This window comes from Caretta caretta, chromosome 5 (assembly GCF_965140235.1).
Source record: "Caretta caretta isolate rCarCar2 chromosome 5, rCarCar1.hap1, whole genome shotgun sequence".
Lineage (NCBI taxonomy): Eukaryota > Metazoa > Chordata > Testudines > Cheloniidae > Caretta > Caretta caretta.
In genome coordinates this window covers 38,784,414-38,811,032 of record NC_134210.1, presented here as the reverse complement: position 1 = coordinate 38,811,032, position 26,619 = coordinate 38,784,414, and the positions used below count along the sequence as shown (strand labels likewise).

Genomic DNA, 26,619 nt, shown 5'->3' with positions numbered 1-26,619 from the left:
ATAATGAACTGAATAAGAATGAGCTCATGAACAAGTTTACCAAATAATTCCAGGACATGTTGATATGAATGAATGGCCCAGTCCCATCAAGCTATTCTCTGTTGGCTTAAAAGGGGCCAGGAACAAAATACATTTGTGGACATAATAGCAATGAGAACTCAATAGTAATAACAGGTAGCAACAGTGGACGTTTAGGCTACTGCTGTTTTGTATGATCAAATGCAGATTTCAAACCCTTATATTACTGAAGTTTTAGAGTTTTATATTTGAATTTAAAATTTACTGTAGTCTCAGCTCTGACTGTTTCAATTTGGGATGGCAGGAGTGGCATGTTTTGATTTATATTAAAATGACGGCTCTTAAACTTCAAAGAACAAGTAATAGTCAGACACACTGAAAAGAAGAAAATTAAAATGAGACCCCAGCATCATGGTCCAACTGAGAGCAAGCACAATGAAAAAGCTATCATTACCCAACCACAGCAGCTTGGTCTGAAATCAGCAAGTTTGAAATTCAATAAAGGCAAATGCAAAGTACTTCACTTAGGAAGGAAAAAATCAAATACACAACTACAAAATAGGGACTAACTTGCTAGATGGGAGTACTGGTGAAAAACATCTTGGGTTATAGTGAATCACAAATTGACTGAGTCAGCAATGTGACGCAGTATGAATAAGGCTGGGGTGTAATGTATCATTCTGGGGTGGAATTACAGGAATGTCATATGTAAGAGATGGGAAGTTATTGTCATCCTCTACTCAACATTAGTGAGGCCTCAGGTAGAGTATTGTGTCCAGTTTTGGGTGCTACACTTTAGGAAAGATGTGGACAAATTGGAGAGAGTTCAAAGGAGAGCAACAACAATGATAAGAGGCTTAGAAAACTTGACCTCTGTGAAAAGGATTTTTAAAAAGCAAACCAAAAATAACTGGGTGTGGTTAGTCTTCAGAAAAGAAGACTGAGGGGTGACCTGATAAGCCTTCAAATGTGTTAAGGATGGTTGTGACATTCCCCTCCGGTGTTATATGGACCAGTGATCTGCTAGGTCACTCCAGTCCTTGACTCTGGGAGCCAGCCTTACTCTGCTCTGCTGTGAGAACCCCCGCTCCTGGGCTGTTCATGCACAGCCTCTGGCACGTAAACTGCTCCTTGGACTGTGAAACCGAATGACACTAGCCAATATCTCCGGTCCCAGATGCAACCCTAGGAACCTCCATCTTGCAGTGTCCAGTTATGCCCGCTGGATGCTGCAAGCTTATATGAGTTCAACAATTTAACAAAGAAATTGATATGTACCAGGCTTGTTATCCCAAGGGGAGTCTGACACGCTTCAAACCAAATGCACTGCTTCAGGTAGAATAAACAGATAGATTTTTAAGTGATTATAAGTCAATTATAAGTAAAGCAAGTCCGATTTGGTCAAATGAAATAAAAGCAAGACACATTCTAAGCTGATCTTAACACTTTCACTGTCCTTACAAACTTAGATGCTTCTCACCAAAAGCTGGCTGATTGCTCTTCAGACAGGCTCTCCCCTTTGATCAGCACTTCAGTCACTTGGTGTGATGTCTGTAGATGTAGGTGGAAGAGAGAGAGCATGGCAAATGTCTTTCCCTTTTATCATGTCCTTTCTTCTCTCTTGGCTTTGCCCCCCCCTTTCAGATTCAGGTGAGCATTACCTCATTGCAGTCCAAAATTGACCAAAGGAAGCGGGGTGACTCACTCAGAGTCTAACAGATCCTTTTGTCGTTGCCAAGGGCAGCATCCTTTGTTCCTGTGAGGCTGGGCTGGCTTTGTCCCATACATGCCCTGATGAGGTGTGAACTGCCTCTCTGTTCTTGGAGAGTTTCTGCCTGGGCTTGCTTTAAGCCATGAAGATATATTTTCACCCTTCTAACACTCTTCTGCTGCCCTCTGGCCATGCTGTATCACATACCCCCCCCACACACTCAACACCATGGGGTTGGGCTACTTGGGACGAGAGGCAATGCTTTCGTGACAAGCCATCAGCATTGCCATGTTGGCTTCCGGCCCTATGCTGTACCCAGAAATGGAAGGGCTGCAGGAATAGGAACCACCTAGTCACTCTTGTGTTCTTCTCCTTGTTTCTGTGCATCCACTGGAGTGGGGTGTGGTCTGTCACGAGGGTAAACCGTCACCCCAGTAGGTAGTAGCGGAGAGTCTCCATAGCCCATTTTACCGCCAGACATTCCTTTTCAATGACGGCGTACTTTTGTTCCCTGGGGAGGAGTTTCTGGCTGAGGTACAAGATTGGGTGTTCCTCCTCCCCTACCATCTGCGAAAGGACAGCTCCTAGCCCTACCTCTGAGGCATCTATTTGTAGGATGAATTCCTTCTCGAAGTCTGGGGCTGTCATAAATATAAAGGGAAGGGTAAACACCTTTAACTCCCTCCTGGCCAGAGGAAAAACGCTTTCACCTATAAAGGGTTAAGAAGCTAGGATAACCTCGCTGGCACCTGACCAAAATGACCAATGAGGAGACAAGATACTTTCAAAGCTGGGGGGGGGGCGCAGAAACAAAGGTTCTCTCTGTCTGTGTGATGCTTTTGCGGGGAACAGAAAAGGAATGGAGTCTTAGAACTTAGTAAGTAATCTAGCTAGATATGCGTTAGATTCTGTTTTGTTTAAATGGCTGATAAAATAAGCTGTGCTGAATGGAATGTATATTCCTGTTTGTGTCTTTTTGTAACTTAAGGTTTTGCCTAGAGGGATTCTCTATGTTTTGAATCTAATTACCCTGTAAGGTATTTACCATCCTGATTTTACAGAGGTGATTCTTTTACTTTTTCTTCAATTAAAATTCTTCTTTTAAGAACCTGATTGCTTTTTCATTGTTCTTAAGATCCAAGGGTTTGGGTCTGTGTTCACCTATGCAAATTGGTGAGGATTTTTATCAAGCCTTCCCCAGGAAAGGGGGTGTAGGTTTTGGGAGGATTTTGGGGGGAAAGACGTTTCCAAGCGGGCTCTTTCCCTGTTATATATTTGTTAGATGCTTGGTGGTGGCAGCAATAAAGTCCAAGGGCAAAAGGTAAAATAGTTTGTACCTTGGGGAAGTTTTAACCTAAACTGGTAAAAATAAGCTTAGGGGGTTTTTCATGCAGGTTCCCACATCTGTACCCTAGAGTTCAGAGTGGGGAAGGAACCTTGTCAGGGGCTATGAATCCTGGATGGCAGCAAAGGGTTGTCCTTAAATCTGCAAATGCTCCTTCTGCCCCATTAGTCCACTTTCCTAACTCGGGGCCTTGAGCTTTTATCAAATCCGTCAATGGCCCTGCTCTTGTGGCGAAATGAGGGCTGAATCTCCGATAGTATCCTACAATCCCTAGAAATGCTCTGACCTGCTTTTTGTGGACTGGTCGAGGCCAGCCTTGTATTGTCTCCACTTTATTCCATTGGGGGCTTCACCAAACCTCTCCCTACTACATACCCAAGGTATCTGGCCTCAGCTAGTCCTATCACACATTTAAGAGGGTTGGCAGTGAGGCCGACCTTCCACAGGGTGTCTAGCACCACTTCTACTTTTCCTAGGTGCGTTTCCTAGTCAGGGCTATGGATGACTGTCGTCTAGATAGGCGGCAGCATACTTGGCATGGGGTCGCAGCAATTTGTCCATAAGTCGTTGGAATGTTGGAGTCCAAAAGGGAGGACAGTGTATTGGAACAGGCCATCGGGTGTAGAGAAGGCAGCCTTTTCCTTGGCATTCTTGGCCAGGGGAATTTGCCAATATCCTTTGGTCAGGTCCAGAGTGGTTAGGTATTGGGCCTTGCCTAACTGATCAACTAGCTCGTCAATGCGTGGTATTGGATAGGCATCAAATTGGGATACTTCATTCAACTTCAGGAAGTCATTGCAAAACCTCAGGGTGCCGTCAGGCTTGGGGACTAGGATGATAGGGCTGGACCACAGGCTGTGAGATTCTTCAATAACTCTGAGTTCCAGCATCTTCTTCACTTCTGTCCTAATTTCTTCCCTTTTAGCTTCCGGTATCCAGTACAGTCTTATCGTCACGCTTACTCCGGGCCTGGTGACAATATGATGTTGGACCAGTGTCGTATCACCCGGCTGTGTACAGAACATGTCCTGGTTCCGCTGGATCATATCAATGACCTCTGTTCGTTGTTCTGGAGTTAACTCAGGAGATATCTTCACCTGCCCCTGTGGGTTGTCTGTCTAGGGTGGAGCTCCCCGAATGACCAGGTGTGGCGGCTCAATGATGAGACAGAACACAGCTTTATGCAAGCAAGCAGGCTGGTCAGCTGAGATGGGCTGTTCTGCCCCCCGCCTTCCACCTTCCCCTTTTATTATATTTCTCCCCCCTATGCATTATATACTTCTACCGCAAAAAGATACACAAAGGAATGTATGACGTTGATTAATATACTTGTTTACCATCTTTTATCTACTTCAATCCTGGTTCTCAGGCCTTGAGCCCAGGCTAAGAAAGCTTCCCACAGTCACTGTCTTTTAATCAAGTTCTCATGGTTCATATGTAGTCCTTGTCCTTGGATAGAGCAATGTGTGCATTGCTTCTACAAAACAGTCAGGGTGTGCCCTGCCTGTTTCCACGTGGAATAACTAAACATGAACCCTTCATCCCCCCGTTTTTTGTTTAATTATACTCGGCCATCTCATGGTAGCCGTCAATTTGCTTTGGCATGCTATTTAACTCCCAGACAGACAAGGACATAACTTGGGGAGCTTTCCAGGGCAAATTTCCACAAAATCTTAGCAAGGAGGGAATACATTGTACACAGCAGCAGCAAAAAATAAGCCCAATAATTACAAACACAGCATAACCGAAAAGCTGTCGCAGCCATTCTAGAGAGGGCAGCCAACCTGTAAGCCAATTCTAAAAACCCTCAAACCCCAGATCTTGGCGTATGTGTGTTGTAAGATTGGCCAATTCAGCCAGTCTAGTTTCTATGGAGCGACTATTATCAGTTAAATTAAAGCAACACATGTGCTGAAACGTGGAGCAGCCTAGATGGTGTTTCAGGAGCAGAAAATCAATGGCTGCTCTGTTATCCAAGATTGCATCCCTTAATTCGTGTTGCTCTGTGTTAAGTAAGGCAATGGCCTGGGATGTTGTATTAATTGCCTTTGCTGCAAAGCATGCCAGGTTATTTAAAGTTCTGGCTGAATACATGGCAAGCGCGGGGACCCCAACAATAGAGGCCGCTAAAGCAGTATACTCAGCACGACTAAAAAGCTCAACATCTGCAATACAATTATCTAAAAGGGGTACACTTCTTTTACTACGCTTTTGACCAGCAAAGGGCAATATAAGCGTCATTCTACTAAGACAGCAAAGGGTGCCATCACTTAAATTTGCGGGAATATAATTAAAGGTGCGTGAACCGCAAGTAAAAAACCATCCTGATGGTAGGATGATATGGCCATAATTGTATGAGACATTAACAGCATGGGAACAATTTAAAAGGGGTTGAGAAATTTTTCGACAGCCCAAGGGCACCTTTGTACTAGTGCAGTTAACTACACGCGCACAGGTGACATTGTCGGCCCCGGCCGGGTACGGTGTGTGGAGGGATATAGCCGTGTGAGGCAGAGTATCGTTGGCCGGGCCCCAATTAGCCATGCTAGAGTACTGGGAAGAGAGATTCGCATAAGCAGAGAACATTGTTTTATTCTCCATCTCCTCAGGGTGATGACATACTGGAATAAGGCATGTACCTAACAAATCTCTGGCTGCTACAGAATTAGATAAACAAAAGTGGGTAACATTTGCTATTAAAGCCAGTTGTTCCCATATGTTATATGTCATTCGGGCTCGTAACGGGGGAAGCCCTTCCGAGCCAACCCTGACAGGAAATAGCAGGCACAAAAGGCATACAATCATCACAGAATTAGCAGTGATTTGGGCGAGAATCGCCACAAACAAAGTCTCAGGAGTCTCTGGCTGTTGATCTGCTGCCAGTCTTCATTGGGCCGCGGCGACCAATGCTTTTACTGCTCCCATGTCACGGGCCGGTTTGGAGCGCTACGCCTCCTCCGTTTCCGTCCCGTCGTTGTCGACTCGGGGGGCAACGCGGTCTCCTCCAAAGTCAGCTGAAACTCTGGTATGGGATTCGACAGCCCCTGGTGCCATGCCATGCTGTTTCAGTGCCGGTCGCACACACCGAGCTGGAACCCACAACGGTCCTGCAGGGAGAGACACAGCAGCATATCCCCGACCCCAAGTGATTAGAGGTACTGGGCCCAGCCACTGTGGATCGGGTAGCTGACGGTAAAAGACACGCGGTCTTTCCAGTACCTCAGATTTGTGAAAATGCCGATCCGCAGGGGTCTACTGATCTGCATTCAGCGTTAAATTATTTAAGGTAAACAAAAGGATATGCATTTGTTGTTGAATGTCTCCTAAGGTTCGGAGACACAGCTCCCCTTGTTTTAATTGTTTATCAAGCAAGGTTTTGAGTGTGCGATTGGCACGTTCAACAATGGCTTGGCCCGTGGAATTATAAGGGATTCCGTGTTTAAGACGGACGTCCCATTGGGCACAAAAGGTGGAGAGGGCTGCGGAGCAGTAGGCTGGGGCATTATCTGTTTTAAATTTGGCTTGGGCGACCCATAACAGAAAAGCAGGCCAGCAAATGGTGAATAACTTTGGCAGTGGCTTCCCCACGCTGTGGGGTTGCCCAAAGGAACCCCGAATAAGTATCAATGGAGACATGTAAAAACGAATAGGGGCAGAATTGTGGCACGTGAGTGACATCCATTTGCCACAGCTGATTTGCTGCGGTACCTCTGGGGTTAACGGCATAAGAAAAGGTAGGGGCAGCAGCGGCACAGTGGGGGCAGGAATGAACAATGGAACGTGCATGATCAGCAGGAATGTGAAACTGCCGGGCCAAAACAGAGGCAGACTGATGAAAAAAGGCATGGCTTTTGATGGGGTCAGAAAAAAGGGAATTTACCTGACCACGCAATGCGCGATCGGTGCGCGCATTGCCCTCAGTGAGTGGCCCAGGCAGAGGGGTATGACTGCGAATATGACCAACAAAATAAGGGAAATGATGAGTGGCGATGAGATACTGCAAAGACAAAAACAGACGAAGGAGGTCCGCATCGACCTGAGGGGTAATGAGGGCAAGGGGTAAATGATCAATTACCTGATAAACATAATGGGTATCCACAATTAAATTAAAGGGACAATCAGCGAAAAGTTGAAAGGCCAAAATAATAGCAGCCAATTCTGAACGCTGTGCAGAACGCTGAGGCAGTGTAAAACGAGAATGCCAACGAGGGGGGTCACCCAATTGATAAGTGACTACACCTCGGTGTGGAGAGCCATCAGTAAAAAGAGTGACAGCAGAAACAATGGGTTGAGAGCGGCTAAGACGATGGACAATTAGGGGCATCTTTTGGGTAATGACCAACCGAGGATCTTTTGGAGGATTGTAAGAAATCTCTCCCACATAATCACAAAGAGCAACCTGCCAGGCCAAGGAGGTGTGGCACAAAGAATCAAATTCAGTACCGGACAAGGGGAGCACAATGGCAACTAAATCAGTGCCAGTGAGTTGCACTGCACGGTGGCGGGCTTTACGAACAAGATCAGACAGGGCATCTAAATATGGATAAATGTTTCGAGGAGGGGTGGATGAGAGGTATAGCCACTCTATGATAGAGACGGCTGTGTCTGTACGGGGTACAAACAGAGCCGCAGTTGGCGTATGAGGGGTGGCAAGAAGAACCAACCATAAGGGACGGACCTCTGGGAGTCTGTCCACAAACTGCTGACTCAATGCTGCATTGATCTGTCGAATGCAGGCAATGTGCTCCTCAGTGATGGCAATAACTGCACCCGGTGCCCAGGCTCCGCGTAGGAGCTCGAACAACGGCTGCAGCATTGAGGTGGGGAGACGAAAGTAGGGCCGAATCCAATTTAAGTGACCCAAAATCTGTTGTAATTTAACAAGGGTTAGGGGTTGAGGTAGAATTAATTCCGGATGAACCGGAGCAGCATAGGTTTGTAAAACCTTATGTCCGAGGTAGTGGTAGGGATAAGAGCGTTGGATTTTTTCTGGTGCCACCAACAGGCCATTTTGGCCAAGAATCTGAGACAAAGATTCAAGCTGTTGTGCCGTGACCTGGGGACCACTAAGCAAAATATCATCCATATAATGGTAGACCTTTAGCGTAGGGTACCGGGCACGGAAAGGGGCGAGGGCCCGATCTACAAAAAGCTGACACAAGGTTGGACTATTTTGCATTCCCTGGGGTAAGACCTTCCACTGGTACCTTTGAGAGGGTTGTTGATTATTATATTGTGGCACCGTAAACGCAAATTTTTCGCGATCTTGTGGGCAAAGGGGGATGGTGAAAAAACAATCTTTTAAATCTAACACACAAAGCTGATCGGTTTGAGGAATTAAATTTGGATTTGGTAAGCCAAACTGCAAGGGGCCCATAGGTTGGATGCGTTTATTTATTTCCCTTAAATCATGTAACAGCCGCCAAGCACCCAATTTTTTCTTAATAACGAACACCGGGGTGTTCCAGGGACTAGTGGAGCTCTCCAAGCGCTGTGCTTGCAAATGCTGCTGCACAAGCGAATGAAGCGCTTTTAGCTTTTCTAGAGGGAGGGGCCACTGGTCAATCCATACAGGCTCTAAGGATTGCCATACCAAGGGTAATGCGGAGGGCACGGTGGGTGAGGGAGGGTTTTGGGCCATCAGATATTAATATCGAGGGTGGTGTCCAGCTTTGTAAGTAAATCACGGCCCCAAATATTGAGGTGGACAGGGAGTACAAAAGGGCGGATAGTAGCAAGGGTACGGCCTCCCGGTTTAGAGACTGTGACCCAAGACAAACTTTGGCGCCCGGGTTTACTACCCCCGATCCCCCACAATTCTTTAGAAGGAACCGTAGGCCAACTGACCGGCCACTCTGGATCACAAATCACCGTAACGTCAGCTCCAGTGTCCACCAGCCCTGTAAAAGGAACATCATTTAAGAGAAGTGTGAACTGAGGTTTCGAGGGGCGGACTGACATTGTCAGAGCAACAAGTGGAGAAGACGTGCTGTGAGACGGCGAGTGAGACAACGTTGATCCAAAGCCGCCTCCGCCCCGCGTTCGATCCTTGGCACCTGATAGGGGACTAAAATCAATTGTGCAATTGACCGTCCACGCGGGAGCGACTGTGGAAGATGAGTCCACACCTGAACCTTAATAATGCCGGTGTAATCAGCATCAATGACCCCTGGAATGACAAAAAAGCCCTGTTTCCCAGCGTGTGAGCGAGGGAGAACGAGACCCACAAAGCCGGCAGGGAGAGGTCCCGTCACCTGCGTAGGTATGGCGCAGACTTCCCCTGGCAGCCGAAAGTCAGCGTCCTCCTGCATGATCAAATCAAGCCCTGCACTTCCAGCAGTCGCCGCCCTCATAGAGTCTACAGATTTTAAGGCAGAGGAGCGGTTGTCTGAGTGGGAAATACCCCCGTTTGGCCCTGGGTTCGGGGGGGACCCGTCGCGCAGTTTCCCGACCCGCTACGACACTGATTAGCCCAGTGATAACCCTTTCCACACTTGGGGCACTTCTCTGAGGGTCAGGCTGGTGCCTTTGATGAGCGGCACTCCCGCTGAAAGTGACCCTCCTTACCACAGCGGTAACAATGCTTCCCCTCCTTCCCAGTTTTTCTCAGAGCGGGCAGCCAGAACTCCAGCCTCATGGGCTTGTGTGCTGATGTTCTGGCACGCCCGCAGCATGTCTGAGAGCTCTAAAATGCCAGAGGCTTGCGCTGCCTGGAGAGCACGGCGGCAATCCTCGTTTGCATTTTCAACTGCCAATTTTAACAGGAGCTCGTGAGCTGCCTCAGTGTTATCCACCTGTCGGAGGATAGCCTCATGCAATCTGTTGGTAAAATCCAGAAAGGACTCTGAGGCACCCTGACGGATACTGACAAAGCTTTTGGTAGGCTTGCCTGAATCCGGGACCTTCTTGAAAGCATGCTGGGCACAGGTGGAAATAATGGGGAAGACGGCCTGAGGGAGTTGAGACTGCATCTCAATAGTAGCAAACGGGCTCTCCCCTGCCAAATGCTCATAAATGATACCTTGCTCTCTATGTACCTGGGCTTGGCGTTCCGCCATCTGCCGATACTCACTAATCCAAATAACATACTGACTGGGTGATAACATCATAGAATCATAGAATATCAGGGTTGGAAGGGACCCCAGAAGGTCATCTAGTCCAACCCCCTGCTCAAAGCAGGACCAATTCACAGTTAAATCATCCCAGCCAGGGCTTTGTCAAGCCTGACCTTAAAAACCTCTAAGGAAGGAGATTCTACCACCTCCCTAGGTAACGCATTCCAGTGTTTCACCACCCTCTTAGTGAAAAAGTTTTTCCTAATATCCAATCTAAACCTCCTCCACTGCAACTTGAGACCATTACTCCTCGTTCTGTCATCTGCTACAATTGAGAACAGTCTAGAGCCATCCTCTTTGGAACCCCCTTTTAGGTAGTTGAAAGCAGCTATCAAATCCCCCCTCATTCTTCTCTTCTGCAGGCTAAACAATCCCAGCTCCCTCAGCCTCTCCTCATAACTCATGTGTTCCAGTCCCCTAATCATTTTTGTTGCCCTTCGCTGGACTCTCTCCAATTTATCCACATCCTTCTTGAAGTGTGGGGCCCAAAACTGGACACAGTACTCCAGATGAGGCCTCACCAATGTCGAATAGAGGGGAACGATCACGTCCCTCGATCTGCTCGCTATGCCCCTACTTATACATCCCAAAATGCCATTGGCCTTCTTGGCAACAAGGGCACACTGCTGACTCATATCCAGCTTCTCGTCCACTGTCACCCCTAGGTCCTTTTCCGCAGAACTGCTGCCTAGCCATTCGGTCCCTAGTCTGTAGCTGTGCATTGGGTTCTTCTGTCCTAAGTGCAGGACCCTGCACTTATCCTTATTGAACCTCATCAGATTTCTTTTGGCCCAATCCTCCAATTTGTCTAGGTCCTTCTGTATCCTATCCCTCCCCTCCAGCGTATCTACCACTCTTCCCAGTTTAGTATCATCCGCAAATTTGCTGAGAGTGCAATCCACACCATCCTCCAGATCATTTATGAAGATATTGAACAAAACCGGCCCCAGGACTGACCCTTGGGGTACTCCACTTGATACCGGCTGCCAACTAGATATGGAGCCATTGATCACTACCCGTTGAGCCCGACAATCTAGCCAGCTTTCTACCCACCTTGTAGTGCATTCATCCAGCCCATACTTCCTTAACTTGCTGACAAGAATACTGTGGGAGACCATGTCAAAAGCTTTGCTAAAGTCAAGAAACAATACATCCACTGCTTTCCCTTCATCCACAGAACCAGTAATCTCATCATAAAAGGCGATTAGATTAGTCAGGCATGACCTTCATGCGCAACAGCGTTTTCCAATCTTCAGGGATTAGGGAGTACCCAGTACCTATCCCTTCAATGAGACCACGCACAAAGGTGCTAGTCAGGCCGAACTCGCGAATTGCTTTCTTTACCTCTCTAACCACCGAGTATGGCAAAGTGGTCCAGGTGCCCACGGGGTTGCCCTGGTCATCATTCTGCCAGGTCACCGGACAAACTGAGACCAGATCAGCCAGCTCCTCCGCTGTAAGATCTGAGCGAGTTTTCGCTGCGTGAACCATTTGTTGCACCAGCGAAAGCTTCTGAGCAGATGCAGATGACCCTCCGGGGGGCCCCTGAGCATGGGGCCCCATGGACGGAGGGCGATCACACACCGGCTCCGGTGGGGAAGGCAAGGGAGGCGGTGGTAATGAAGGCACTGGGGGCAAAGCAGGGAGAGGGGGGGCTGTGGGTGCGGGAGAGGGTCTTTCCGAAGCGACACGCTGTGTTGCATCGGTAGAAGGGGGAATGGCTGCAACGGGGATGGCTACAGGAGCCGACGGGCGCGGCGAGATCACCAGCCTCGCGAGAGAGGACCTATCCGAGGCGACACGCAGTATTGCGTTGCGACAGAGGTGCCAGGCATGTAAAGCCTGCACGGGCGCCCGAGGCTCTTCGTGCAATGTCTGGCCCAATCGCTCCCAGTCCGCTAGCTTAAGGCTTCCGGCTTCAGGGTACCACGGGCACTGGGCACGCACCTCCAGTAGCAGGAGAGTAAGTGCTCGAGCGGGGCAGTCATGCTGAGCCTTACGCAGCAAATACTGCAGCTCATTGCGGTGTTGCACTTGCAAAGCAGAGAGGGAGCTTCCCATACTTACCACAATGAAAAATACTCACTGGGATCCATGAAGCGGATGAGTGACGCATCTGAAACCCTTGCCGGGCGAGGTGAGTGCTGAGGGCCCCACGTTTGGGCGCCAGTTGTGGCGGCTCAATGATGAGACAGAACACAGCTTTATGCAAGCAAGCAGGCTGGTCAGCTGAGATGGGCTGTTCTGCCCCCCGCCTTCCACCTTCCCCTTTTATTATATTTCTCCCCCCATGCATTACATACTTCTACCGCAAAAAGATACACAAAGGAATGTATGAAGTTGATTAATATACTTGTTTACCATCTTTTATCCACTTCAATCCTGGTTCTCAGGCCTTGAGCCCAGGCTAAGAAAGCTTCCCACAGTCACTGTCTTTTAATCAAGTTCTCATGGTTCATATGTAGTCCTTGTCCTTGGATAGAGCAATGTGTGCATTGCTTCTGCAAAACAGTCAGGGTGTGCCCTGCCTGTTTCCAGGTGGAATAACTAAACATGAACCCTTCAACCAGGCACGTCTCTCAGTCACGCCAGCGCTTCAGTAAGTTGATGTGGTAGATTTGCTCTGGCCTTCGGCAGTCTGGTTGTCTGACCTTATAGTCCACCTCCCCAATGGCTTCCACTGTCTCATATGGTCCATGCCAGCTGGCCAGGAGTTTGCTTTCTGCTGTCGGCACTAGCACCATCCCCCGTTCCCCCGGCTGAAATCTCCGAATTTTCGCCCGACGGTTGTAATATGTCCGCTGGGCCTCTTGTGGTTTTTCCAAATGTTCTCATACTATAGGGCTTACTCCAGTTATTCGCTCTCTCATCTGTGTCATGTACTCAATGACATTCTTTCCTGGGTTGGGTTTTTCTTCTCAATCTTCCTTGGCAATATCTAATATTCCACGTGAGTGGTGTCCATATAGTAGTTCAAAGGGAGAGAAACCAGTGGATGCCTGGGGGACTTCCCATATAGCAAACATTAGATACAGTAGAAGGGTATCCCAGTCTTTTCTGTCCTGAGCTACCACCTTCTGCATCATACTTTTAAGGGTACAGTTAAACCGCTCGACGTGTCCATCTAGTGCTAGAGGAGCCAAGGGCGGGGGGAGAAAGGTAAGCAGCAGGATACGGACCCTGGACTTCAGGAAAGCAGACTTCGACTCCCTCAGGGAACGGATGGGTAGGATCCCCTGGGGGACTAACATGAAGGGGAAAGGAGTCCAGGAGAGCTGGCTGTATTTCAAGGAATCCCTGTTGAGGTTACAGGGACAAACCATCCCGATGAGTCGAAAGAATAGTAAATATGGCAGGCGACCAGCTTGGCTTAACGGTGAAATCCTAGCGGATCTTAAACATAAAAAAGAAGCTCACAAGAAGTGGAAGGTTGGACATATGACCAGGGAAGAGTATAAAAATATTGCTCGGGCATGTAGGAATGAAATCAGGAGGGCCAAATCGCACCTGGAGCTGCAGCTAGCAAGAGATGTCAAGAATAACAAGAAGGGTTTCTTCAAGTATGTTGGCAACAAGAAGAAAGCCAAGGAAAGTGTGGGCCCCTTACTGAATGAGGGAGGCAACCTAGTGACAGAGGATGTGGAAAAAGCTAATGTGCTCAATGGTTTTTTTGCCTCTGTCTTCACTAACAAGGACAGCTTCCAGACTGCTGCGCTGGGCATCACAACATGGAGAGTAGATGGCCCACCCTCTGTGGAGAAAGAGGTGGTTAGGGACTATTTAGAAAAGCTGGACGTGCACAAATCCATGGGGCCGGATGCGTTGCATCTGAGAGTGCTAAAGGAACTGGCGGCTGTGATTGCAGAGCCATTGGCCATTATCTTTGAAAACTCGTGGCGAATGGGGGAAGTCCCAGATGACTGGAAAAAGGCTAATGTAGTGCCAATCTTTAAAAAAGGGAAGAAGGAGGATCCTGGGAACTACAGGCCAGTCAGCCTCACCTCAGTCCCCGGAAAAATCATGGAGCAGGTCCTCAACGAATCAATCCTGAAGCACTTACATGAGAGGAAAATGATCAGGAACAGTCAGCATGGATTCACCAAGGGAAGGTCATGCCTGACTAATCTAATCGCCTTCTATGATGAGATTACTGGTTCTGTGGATGAAGGGAAAGCAGTGGATGTATTGTTTCTTGATTTTAGCAAAGCTTTTGACATGGTCTCCCACAGTGTTCTTGCCAGCAAGTTAAAGAAGTACAGGCTGGATGAATGCACTATAAGATGGGTAGAAAGTTGGCTAGATTGTTGGGCTCAACGGGTAGTGATCAATGGCTCCATGTCTAGTTGGCAGCCGGTGTCAAGTGGAGTGCCCCAGGGGTCGGTCCTGGGGCCGGTTTTGTTCAATATCTTCATAAATGATCTGGAGGATGGTGTGGATTGCACTCTCAGCAAATTTGCGGATGATACTAAACTGGGAGAAGTGGTTGATACGCTGGAGGGCAGGGATAGGATACAGAGGGACCTAGACAAATTGGAGGATTGGGCCAAAAGAAATCTGATGAGGTTCAATCAGGATAAGTGCAGGGTCCTGCACTTAGGACGGAAGAACCCAATGCACAGCTACAGACTAGGGACCGAATGGCTAGGCAGCAGTTCTGCGGAAAAGGACCTAGGGGTGACAGTGGACAAGAAGCTGGATATGAGTCAGCAGTATGCCCTTGTTGCCAAGAAGGCCAATGGCATTTTGGGATGTATAAGTAGGGGCATAGCGAGCAGATCGAGGGACGTGATCGTTCCCCTCTATTCGACATTGGTGAGGCCTCATCTGGAGTACTGTGTCCAGTTTTGGGCCCCACACTACAAGAAGGATGTGGATAAATTGGAGAGAGTCCAGCGAAGGGCAACAAAAATGATTAGGGGTCTGGAACACATGACTTATGAGGAGAGGCTGAGGGAACTGCGATTGTTTAGTCTGCAGAAGAGAAGAATGAGAGGGGATTTGATAGCTGCTTTCAACTACCTGAGAGGTGGTTCCAGAGAGGATGGTTCTAGACTATTCTCAGTGGTAGAAGAGGACAGGACAAGGAGTAATGGTCTCAAGTTGCAGTGGGGGAGGTTTAGGTTGGATATTAGGAAAAACTTCTTCACTAGGAGGGTGGTGAAACACTGGAATGCATTACCTAGGGAGGTGGTAGAATCTCCTTCCTTAGAAGTTTTTAAGGTCAGGCTTGACAAAGCCGTGGCTGGGATGATTTAATTGGGGATTGGTCCTGCTTTGAGCAGGGGTTTGGACTAGATGACCTCCTGAGGTCCCTTCCAACCCTGATATTCTATGATTCTATGATCTGTTTGTGGATGATAGACTGAGGTCCGTATTGCCTGGATGCGGAGTAGGGTACATAAGTCTTTCGTTAATTTTGACATGAAAGGGGTTCCTTGATCTGTCAGGATCTCCTTAGGGATGCCCACTCTGGCAAAAACCTGGAGTAGTTCTTTTGCTATTGCCTTGGATATGGGGTTTCTTAAAGGAATGGCTTCTGGATACCGCATGGCGTAGTCAAGGATGACTAGTACGTTTTGGTGGCCCCATGCCGATCTTTCCAGTGGGCCCACTATGTCCATGGCTATCCTCTCGAAAGGGACTTCAATAATAGGCAACGGTACTAATGGGGCCCGCAAGTGAGGTCGGGGGCTATGCAACTAGCATTCAGGACAGGAGGCACAATAGCGCTGGACCTCTGCACGTATTCCTGGCCAATAAAACCTTCTTAGGACTCTATCCAGTGTCTTGTCTACTCCCAGATGTCCCCCAAATAGATGATTGTGAGCTAACTCTAGTACTGCACTTTTGTGTTTCCGTGGGACCAAGAGTTGTTCTACTTCTTCCCCTCATATTTGCACTATCCTGTACAACAGAGGGCGGCACCAGAATAAGGGGGCGGTGTTACGAGTGTGGGGAATTGGGGCTATTTGGCCGGCCCCCCCAGTCCTCTCTTCCCAAACCCCCAGGTCCCTTCTTGGCCTCACGCCATTTCTCAGTGTCTTTCCTCCCAATTATGGTTCTCCTTGAGTTCTCGACAGTCCGGGGCCTTGGGTTTGGGACTGGCTTCCTAGTTTGCCGTGTCTCACCCCCTGGGGTCTGGAACAGTTCACGGGCTGCCAGCTGTCTTTCCACGAGGGAGACCAACTCATCATAGGTGGAGGGGTCATTCTGACCAACCCAAGCCTGGAGGCCTGGTGGTAGCCCCCTCATCTACCGGTCTAGTACCAGGAGCTCCATCATCTTCTCAGAGCTGAGGGCCTCAGGGTGCAGCCATTTCCGGGTCAGGTGTATCAGGTCAAACAATTGCGATTGGGATGTCTTGTCCTCTGTATACTGCCACTCATGGAACCTCTGGGCTCGCAATGCTGCCGTTACTCTGGATCTGGCCAAGATCTCTGCCTTCAGCGGGGGTAATCTGCTGCAGTCTCCGCAGCCATATCATAGTAGACCTTCTGGGCCTCCCCACACAGGAACAGGGCAAGGATACCAGACCACTGATCTTGGGGCCAGGCCTCCCACAGCACTGCTCTTTCAAAAGCCAGGAGGTATGCCTCCACACCATCCTCCTATGTCATTTTCTGTAGGCAGTGGCTGGCCCATATGGTCCAGGTCCCTTCACAGTTGTGGTTCAGCTCCATAAGGGCCTTCATCTGGTTCACCAGCACTTGCAGCATGGCTCGGTCCTGGGCAGCCTGACTCATCAACAGACGATTAGTCTCCTGCTGCATCCAAGTCGCCTCCTGTTGGGCGGTTGCTTGTACCTGGGTCGCCTCCTTCTGGGCTGTAGTGGTTTGTATTAGGGCATTGACCATGTCATCCATCTTAGGGACGGGAAGGATTTGGCTAACACTGGTTTAAGTCCCCAGCACGTAGAGCCCACTACTGACACCACGTGTGACAAATTGCCAGCATTACTGTGATGGGTCTCACGCTTTCTCTTCTTGGGGGTGGGGGTTCAGGGCACCATTTTTTGACCCTGAACTGGGGTATTAACTGCCCCACTAGCATCCTAGAGGAGGGGAGTGGAGAGGGAGGGACCCGGGCCCACCCTCTACTCTGTGTCCCAGCCCAGGGGCCCTAGGGATAGCGGTAAACCACTAGAACTAGCGGTTCCTTCCCCTGGGCTACTTCCCTCTCCTGCCCTTCAACTTGTGGGGCTGCCTGCCCTCCCTCTGCACAAACCAGGTGTCCCTTTACCTAGGATTTTGGTCTTCTTAGCCCACCACAGCACTTCTCCAAACTCTCCTCTGCTTCCCTCCAAACTGCTCTCTACGCCAACACCAATCCACTCTGCTTCAACTCCTGCTTTTGTCCGATTGAAGCAGGGGGGTTTTATCATGTGACTGGCTTCAGGTGCTCTAATTAATTTATAGCAAACTTTCTTCCCTCTACGGGGAATAAGGTTCCCTTCTAACACTCTTCTGCTGCCCTCTGGCCATGCTGTATCACACCAACTAGTTGTCCACCCTGTGGACCCCTCTGTTGGGGTTACAAGGTGGCTTCTAGAGGAAGTCCCTGGAAGAAACTGTCTATATTGCTCCACTGTAGCTGTGTTGCCATGAGAAAGAATAAGAGCAGCACTGGATCTGACCCTGTGGGTCAGAGGTGCTGAAATCTGAACACCCTTTCCATTCCACAGGGTTGGTGGAAAACAATTTGGGGAACGCTGCCAAGGTTTGCGGGGGGGGGGGGCGCTCTATGGGAGAGGGTGATATAGCTTTTTTGATTATCTTTAGCGATATTAAAACAAATTCATCCTTGGTTTATTTCCCTTAGAGTTACACCTTTTGAATTTGATCCTCTGACTTTATTACTTTAGCCTTTTCCGAAGTCTGTATTCTATAGGAATCAATGTTTTATTGAGCCTATGTAGTATTTAAGTGTTATCATGGAAGTGTTTTATCAGTAATAGTTATTTCATTTTCAATAGCCACTTAGCTTCCTTTCACTAAGAGTCCAGCTGCTTTGGACTGCTCACAAGCCCACTTGCAGGGTTTTGTGCTGCTCGGTGAAATTCCACTCTGTGGGTATTCTGGACAAGATTTTGAAGTACCATTTTCTGTAGCTATAAGCAATCCTAGTTCGTATTTGCTTTTTAAAAAAATTAAAATGCTCCATATTTACACTTCTACAGGCTAGCAAGGAGTAGACATTAAGGCTTTATGAAATCATAGTATTTAACAAGTTCTCATTACAGAACAATGTTTTTGCTGGTATAATTAGGCAGGTTATTTTGAGGATAGTACAGCTATTGCCTCTTCAGCATCCACAGGCGGAAAGGATAAAATCCCAGTGGATCACCTCTCATGGTCCACAGGGAGCATGAAAGGGAGAAGTGATGCCTGACTACTGAATCTTCTCTCCAGGCACCAGGCTGTACTGGGGGGGGGAGAGGGGAGGAAGGAGGGTTGGAGTGGAGGAAACTCTGTGGTGTCATTTGCCTCCTTTCATCCCTCCAAAAATCTACTAACCCCGCAGCACTGGGGTCAGCATTAATGTACCCACTTACTTCCTTTGGGATCAGATACTTCCTCCCTGAGGGTTCTGGACGAAATGGCAAGCGGGGAAGTCCCCTGAGAGCATAACTTGGGTATGGTGATGGCACACAGCTTCTGTGTACTTTGAGATCTGTTACTTTATGGTGGAGGTGCAGCCACTTGGACCTTTCTGCAGAGGGCAAACCTATCCGCTCCTGTCAGAGGGCTTTCTGGGTAACACAGTGAGCATTTCATTCAAATTGTTTCATGTCCTCCACATCCACATCGCCTGTGTGAGGGACAACTGGGCTCTGTTGTAAATGCTTTCCTGTTCTTGAGGAGAAAGCTGCTTAATTGCAAGGTATAAATGAGAAGACAGGAAAAAATTATATTTAGAAAATAAATTGCTCTTTATCAGAAATGCCTAGTAGCTTGGCAGAGCAGTTAAAAATAAAGGCATTAACTGTGAAGACGTACAGTTCTTTTTAGTTCATGCTGTACAGCAGCCAAGGAGCAGACTGTAGCTGTGTCTCCCACTAGCATTTGATAAAGAAAATCTGTTAGATGAAAACACAAATAGGTGATCTATCTACTGAGTGTTTTGAGGCAAATGTCTGCTGCTTTTTTCTGCATGACTCACAATATGATAGAAATCTGAGCAGTGGCTTTGCATAAACTTGTGAGTGGGGGGATGGGCGCTGGCTGCAGTGATTGCCGTATTCAAGCCTTGCTTAGTTTATCTGTTCAGCATAGGTCAATAGACCTTCTGATTTTGAACTGAAATGTGACATGCTGCTGTGGGTGGAATCCGGGGTGACAAAAGGTCTTGATAGAATGAAGAACTAGACAGTTTTTGATCAAAGCCCTGCAGGTGCCTTGCAGGTAAATTGATGTTTTATGGATTGCTTTATGCAGCAGTTCCACACATTTTATTTTTTTTAATTCTGAGGATGTGCTTAACTGTAGTGGCTGCTGATCACAAACCATAGTCAGTCTACCTTTTAAAGATTTTTCCTAATACCCTTCTTGTCCTCTGCATTTGCTAGAGTATTTAATGGTTAAAACTGAAAGTTAATCCTGCTGGGTGAAATGTTGGCTTTATTTCTGACAATGTTTGCTTTTCAGTAGTGAAATATTAAGGGCAGGTAAACTTGATCATGACCTTTTGCTTTTCCATAGCTACCGTTAAATACAGCTGGATTCACTCAATTGCTTTAATAACACAGAACAGTGGCTTTTTGTTGTATTTTAGTCACTTTGTTAGCATATTCTAAAGTGAAAGCTTACACTATGTGATTAGTTTTCATTCTTAAATCCAATGAATGACTTAAGGAAGTGAAATCACAAGTATAGCTTTATGAATATGTTTAATAACAATTATTTTGGACCCTGTAAACACAAATAGAATCAGTCTGTCATTACACCTGTTCATACAGATTTTGCTAAGAAGCTGAAGTTTGGGATAATATTGTGACTGACCTTGAAAAGAGCTCTTGGAAGAAATATTACAAGTATAATTTTTTAAAAACTGCAGGCTTGATTACTATGTTCAGCTTTAATCAATGTATTGATAGCAGAAAAATGTATATTTGGAATCTGCAGCTTTTATGCAGTATTTTTAGGTATTCTATGTTACTTACATACACAAACTCTCCCCAACTGTTTAACTATTAGCATTTATTCAAAGGGAGACTTTAGGTTTAAGAACCAAATTAGCTACCTTAGTCAGAAAAATACTACATTTAGCAAATATTAGTGAAGCTGATATGGAGGGGAAAAATTATAAAAGACATAAAAGGGCTTTGAGAAATGAAGTAACAGGAAATCTTCCTTCAAACCTGAGCTGAAAATCAGTAGCTTTTCTCTCAGTTCACACTGCCAAAACTCTTGTCAAGGACCTTACTTCATGTCTTGGCTACTATAGCTTCCTCTTCACTGGCTTTGACTATTCCATCTTGGTTTCACCTCAAGTCCATCCAAAACACTACTGCTGTTGAGATCATCTCCCTGACCTGTTGTGACTACATCACCTCTCTCTGAAGCCTTCCACTAGCTCTCTCTTTTCTCCATCACATCAAATAAAAACGTTTTGTCCTTACTTTCAAGAATCTTCACAATTTACTCTGGGGCTAACTACCCAGTTGTCAGCCACCTGATTTCTTCCACCAGTGATGTATTTGTATTAATTTAGATGGAATATAGAGGCCCAAATATGTTAACATAACCCAGTCACGTCCAACATTAAACAGTTTTGACAAGGTTCAGGGATTGGTATATAGAGACCACAGAGTACATAATATCATGGCAAACACCATTAACATATTTTAGTAAAGATACAAAAAAGAAGGAAAAACAGTTAGAGCATTTGAAATATAAAGTATTAAATAAGACTTTCGTTTTAACAATATCCCTTTAGCTCGAGCGAGTTTTTAGAAGGAAAAACCCATTTGTTTGATAGTCTCTTAAATGGTAATAATAACTGTCCTTTTGGGGAAAAAGAAGTTAGTTAAGGTGGGCTGGAGCTGTCGTTAACGTCAGATCCCATTTACTAAAAAAACAAAACCAGACAAACACATACAAGAGAAAGAGAAAAGAACAGTAAAGACAGAAAATACAGCTCCTATCTCTGTTGTTGACTTTCATGAAACCTCACTACTGGAAAAACACAGGCATGACACACATGTACCAGCACTTGGCAATGTAAGGCATAGCTTTTAGTTGCCTCTTTCTGGACGCAGACTTACAGCAGTGTTGCAAAATATACAGTCTTGGCTGGCTATGTCAGAAGGGGAAAAAATAGGGATAGGGAAAAGAAGAAATAAGGATTGGGGAAGGAAAAGGACACATGGGGAGTAGGGGAGACAGATGAAGTCTCACTTCCAGATGGTACTTGGGATTTATCTGGAGCTGGTGGAGATGGCAGTGTCATCTGGGTCCCCCTCTCTGGTTCAGTTGGGTCGGGAAATCTCTCAAGATTAGGATGAAGAAGGTCCAGGGTCCCAAGAGATGGTGGGGTTGGCAGCCATGATGGTGATGCTTGCTCCAGTAGCCAAACGTTCTGTCCAGAGTCTCTTTCAGTAAGGACCCAAAAAGGGAGTGATGGGCATAGCCCATCTTCTCATTATTTTGTCCACCACTTAGGGCCTAATTTCCAATATGCCAATTTTGGTTGATTGATTTTCAGTCTAACACTGTTTTTCTTTGCAAGGCATGATCTCCACACAATCCCTGAGTTATATCAGTAGGCCTTTTTCGTTTGTACTTTTTGTCTCCCTTTTGCACCTTTTCCCCATCAACATTTATTGTTACAGGTTATTGTGATACTTTATAAACTTTTACTCCAGTTTTACAGTTGAGCTCACAATTAGTATAAATTTGTATGCCCAATTATCACAACATAATCTCTCTCTTTTATGAACCAATTCCTCCTGGGATTGGACATTTGTTCATAAAATTAGAAACAAAAATCTTATTTTAGTTTAAACAAATAGAAAAGAACAGGGTATTTGATTATATTTTAAGGTTTGCAAATTCCTTATCCCAAAATTGGGATTAACAAATCTTATTTGGTTAGATGTTACTAAAATTACAGTTAAACATTTTGGATATTAACAAAGCTAAAAAATTACAACTCATTTAATTTGCAGCCAAAAGAAAACTTAAACTGCTGCTGTTTGCATTTGTAAGATGTTTAGAAACAAACCAGCTCTTACGGTTTGCATACTTCTTTGGCTGTAGGCCCAGGATATGGGTAAAGATGACAAAAATTTTTTGTTTTGTTTTGTTTTGCTGTGTGCATAGTAAAAGCTGTATGTTTACACAAATCATGCACACTTTATGCACTAGATGTTAAATTTGCTTACTTGGAGAAAAACTTTAGCTCTGATGGTATTTTTACCCAAGTGTGTTACCTGCTTGAAAAAGAAGCAGCAAAATGATGGTCTTTGGAACCACTTTTGCATTTGAGTCATTTGCAACACGCAGAGGTGTTCAGAGGAATTTTTAGTCTGACAGACCTTGCCTGCCTGTTTCACCCCCAACATTTCTGAGGACAACAGGGCCACTGTGGCAACTTAGCCCATCCTGAGGCGCTAACCTGCAACACTAGCACAGTGTTGTCTGACACGCACAGAAGACAAAAGTTGACAGCAACAACCAAACCGTTTCAAAACCACAAAACAGTCACAAACCCGCGGTGCTCTGACAGCCTGTGGTTTGAAATTCAGCTCAGTCATTGCCGTAGCAGTCCTGAATTAAGCTGGCATTCTGCTAACAAAAGAGTTACCCAAGATGTTGTTTCCATAAAAGTTTACTTTAGCCGCTTCACCTTCAACAATTTAAAACATTTCATTTTACTACTTTTGCTGTGTCTTGAAAATGTTTTTTCATTAAATCTTCAAAATTATTATCAGTTACAGAAATTACTAACCTCAAAATAAGAGAAAAAGCATTTGTTAAAAGGTTAAAAATTAACAGTTACTATAAAATAATTAAAAGAAAGAACATTAACAGTTTGCTTTGCATGCATATTCAAAAAACAAACAACCCCCCTCTCCCCCGTTCTAAGGATTTTAAAACAGCTGGTTTTGTTTTAAACCAGCACTGAAAAGTTGCTTGTTTGCCAAAGTGTTAGCTTCTGGGTATGTGTTTAACCCTTTAGGCTGACCCGGGGACACCAAAATGTTATTTTAGATGGGATAAATAGGCCCAAAGAGTCAAAGGTGTTAACGAGACCCTGTCACTGTCCAACATTACAACAGGGTTAAACAAGGTTTGGGGTTTGGTATACAAAAACATCAGCCTGCTAGTACCATGGCAAATGCACTTCTAAACATTATTTTATCCATTTACTGAAGATAAAGAAAGGAAGGAAAGCAATTAAAGCATTTGAAATGTAAAATAATAAGTAGGACTTTCATTTTAACAACATCCCTTGTTCCTTTTCCCTTTAGCTGAGAAGAGTATTTAGAACGAAAACCCCACTTGTTTGACAGCCTCTTAGATGGTAATAATAACTGTCCTTTTGGGGAAAAAGAAAGTAGTTGACGTGGGCCGGAGCTGTCATTAATGTCTGATCCTATTTACTAAAACACAAAACCAGACAAACACATGCAAGAGAAGAAGAAAAGTATAGTGGGCTTTTTAGGGCATTGGTTTTAGCTACCTCTTTTGGCTCACAGGCTCATAGCAGTGTTGCAAAATATACGGTCTTGGGCGGCTAAGACAGACTTATTAAACAGAAGGCAAAAGGAAAGAGATAGGAAAGGAGAGAAGAAATAAGGTGGGGGAAGGAAAAAAAGGTGTGTGGGATTTAGTTGGAGCTGGTAGAGGTGGCAATATCATCTGGGCCTCTCTCTGGCCCAATTTGGACAACTGCGCTCTTTGTTCCACCAATGATGTCAGCTTCTCTTACAAGCACCTGTGTGCTTGTTTCCATGTTGTCCCCTATGTGTGCAATTCCCTCCCTGAAAATCCATAAAACTACTTTCCCATCCTCCTTCCAATCTCTTCTTAAGATTTTTCACTTCTAGAATAATGCCTAGACTCAGAACACTGTTGGCTGGTAATGGCTAGTAGAGATGGTCATAACACAGAATTCCCATTCTTCAGAAAATTCCAGAATTTCAATAATGATAATAATATTGTTTCACATCGGAACAAAAACTTGCTATTTCAAAAATTCATGTGAAATGTGTGGGTGGGCGATGGAAGTCAGAAATGTTCCTTTCAAAGAACTGAAATAACATTCCATTTGGACTTTTTCAAAACTAAATTGAGTAGGCTGCCAATCTGGTAGGTCCTCAAGAAGCTGAGAACTGGGGAGTCCTGACTTGAGCTGTTTGCCAGAAGCTGAGAATGGGTGACAGGATGGATCCCTTGAAGGTTACCTGTTCTGTTCATTCCCTCTGAAGCACCTGGCATTGGCCACTGTAGGAAGACAGGATGCTGGGCTAGATGGAGCTTTGGTCTGACCCAGTATGGCTGTTCTTATGTCTCTCAGGGCTTCCAGTTTCTCTGCTATAGAGTGGGAAGCCTGACAGTTTGGAGAGTCCCAGCTCTGTGGCAGCCTGTGCTATGGGTGAGCTGCCAGGAAACCAGCTTCCTTCAGAAGATTTAGCGAAATCAACAGTTCCTGTAAGCTATTTCGATTGTACAAATCCGTATTTTTGGACAGAAAAATGTTCCATCAGAAAATTTCTGACCAGCTTTAATGGCTAGGCAAGAAACCACCTGCTACTGATCTATTTATTTGCCTCCACCAACATGAAAAATAAATATTAATACAACTAGTTCATACAGTTAATGGTATGAAAATACTTCTGTTAGTGTTACCCTATGCTACTCTTCCTCCAACCCCTATTTGGTCATTTCACCTCTTGGATGAAATATAACAAAATTAAAATTATAATCTCTCTGGACAAGGCAGTCTTTTACTGTATGTCTATACAGCAGCTATACACAATGGGGCCCCAACCTGGTTGAGACCTCCTAGATGGTACTCGAACAAATAAAAAAGAAGCGGCCAACTTGATTGCGGCTTAGTCATTTTAAACTTGGAAAGGCTATTGAATATGAGTGAGAGAGTTGATTGGAAGCTGCATTACCAGACTCCATTAAGTTTACAATGTGGGCATCTAGGGAGGTGATTAATTAAAGGAATTGCAATACTCAGTATGGTAAGTGATTAATCCTTGGATGTGTGGATATATGTATGCCTACCTCATTCATTTATTAGGCTATAAATATTCCAAGGTTGAGGCAAGATCTAGAGTCACTGATTATTAATGTTAATTTCTCTGTTGGCATATTGTAGATGTGCACAGCAATTAAACCAAGTGACAAATCATTGGTCCTGAGTTTAGAGTCTATACAAATATTTTAAACTAATGCTAAAACAATATAGTTCACAATATGGTAATTCTGAGCTGTAAAGTATCATCGGAATTTAATTTACATTTCAATATGCTAAATTAATGGGAAGCATTTAAAAATAAAGGGCCTAGTTCTGCCATGAATACTGAGTAAAAATAGGAGCAACTGCAAAGCAATGACACCGTTGCTTTCTTCGTTGCCTATGATGAACATGCTCACTAGAAGGGAAATATTTTCATTCTAGACCCATGGAATTTTTTTCACTTGGGCTTTAAACATGCAACAGATCCATTAAACTAGATGTATAGGGTCCTATTTTAATGTGTGAACAGTTTCTATTTATTTTACAAATCATTTTAAGGCAACTCCCATCCTTTCATGTATTTATACCTGCTCCTGTATTTTCCACTCCATGCATCTGATGAAGTGGGTTCTAGCCCACAAAAGCTTATGCCCAGATAAATTTGTTAGTCTTTAAGGTGCCACAAGGACTCCTCATTGTTTTTGCTGATACAGACTAACACGGCTACCATTGTCAAACCTTTAATGGAGGTGAAAGGGGGAGAAAGAGAAAGTAAAATTGAAAAACAAAGTCAGATTCTATTTCCAGATGCTTGTTTTGTGCTCAGATAACTCAAAAAGTGCGTAGTGTTTCATGCTGAAATTGTGAAGTGTATTATTCCCAGCTGTGAATTACTGCTGCCTGGCCCTTGAGTATTGTATAGAGAACTTTTAAAAATAAAACAGTTCTGGCTGAGGGTGTGGGCTCTGGGGTGAGGCTGGAGATGAGTGGTTTGGGGTACAGGAAAGTGCTCTGGGCTGGATTGAGGGGTTCGGAGGGCGAGAGGGGGATCAGGGCTGAGGCACAGGGTTGGGACGTGGGAGGGGGTCGGGGTGTAGGCTCTGGGTGGTGTTTACTTCAGGCAGCTCCCGGAAGCAGCGGCATGTCCCCCCTCCAACTCCTATATGGAAGCATGGCCAGGCAGCTCTGCACGCTGCCCTGTCCACAGGCTCTGCCCCTGCAGTTCCCATTGTCCA

At 45.7% G+C, this 26,619-nt stretch overlaps 1 long non-coding RNA gene across 1 annotated transcript in view; it reads left to right on the top strand.

Annotated features, from left to right (window-relative positions):
• The window catches only part of LOC142072122 (uncharacterized), a 338,428-nt gene that overhangs the window by 271,911 nt on the left and 39,898 nt on the right, over positions 1-26,619 (top strand). The gene's annotated exons all lie outside the window — the stretch shown is intronic.